Raw genomic sequence first — 1121 nt, 5'->3', positions numbered from 1 at the left:
TAGCTGATGCTGAGATTGTTTGAGCCCTCACAATGCAGCCTAACTGGTATTTGTACCCAGGTATAAAGCATTCCTCAGACTGTGTCAGCAGCGCCCACTCTCAGTAGCATATTTTGAGGCAACCTTTTAGAACTTTTAGGGATAGTTTCCCATCCACTCTCTCTGCAAGCATGGTGACTAAAGCTATGACCTTAAGGAACCACTTCCTTAGTAACTGCTGTGAGCAGGGCAGGTGTCTTAATTCCTCCTGATGAAATTATTTTCCTGGACCTTACAAGGTGGAATATTCACTTGGCTGGAAAGACCACAACCCTCTAGGCCTTGAATAGCAAAGGGAGGGGGTAACTCGAGTTCCTGTCGCTGCTCCAGCGAGTGCTTGGGTAAAACACCCATTAAAGCAGCAACTGGAACAGGCTCAAGCACAGACACAACCAGGGCCTGCCAAGGGTTTGCTCCGTACAGAGCAGCCCAGCTTCAAAGGAGCCCTGCCCCCAAAATACCCTGAGCCCCCTGGAAAAATACATCTTTGGTGAGAATCAGCAACACAACAAGGAAATACCTGCGCTTCCAGGGCAGGAGCATTTCACACTGTGGGTTCATGCTGTGACTACCATGTCCAAGAACATCCACAAGCTCAAACAGGAAGCATCTGTTAATGAAGAAGGCCTTAAAAAAAAAAAATTAAAATCCTATAGGTGGGAGGTCTGCTGCCTGTTTTCTAAATCAAGGTGCTCCCTTTTAGATCAGCTTTGTAACGCAGTGTATGAGAATCACACGATTCTTAAAACAGGATCTGCTCTGCCAGGTGCTCCCATTTGATAGCAAAGCAGGAAGAAAACCAAACCACATCCTGTGAAGCCGTGCAGCTGTGTCTGACAAACCTTCAGCCAGGCATGATAGTTTCTCAGGGACTGTCCAAGTATTGAAACTGGCAGAGCCCCCAAGGCAGCATCACTTGTGAGACAGGTACATTCCCAGAGCCAGGTCATTGGCAGCAGAACATCTGAAGACAAGCCAGCTGAGAGGCAGAGACTCTGCTCTGGCCAAACATGAGAAGCATATTCTAGAGTAGCTATGGGAAAAGGCAACAAAGGAACATACAAATCAGTCCCCAGGAAAGC

The sequence above is a fragment of the Apaloderma vittatum genome, unplaced genomic scaffold (assembly GCF_000703405.1).
Source record: "Apaloderma vittatum isolate BGI_N311 unplaced genomic scaffold, ASM70340v1 scaffold852, whole genome shotgun sequence".
Classification (NCBI taxonomy): Eukaryota; Metazoa; Chordata; class Aves; order Trogoniformes; family Trogonidae; genus Apaloderma; species Apaloderma vittatum.
The sequence above is the reverse complement of the archived record's forward strand: the minus strand, read 5'-3'. Positions refer to the sequence as shown.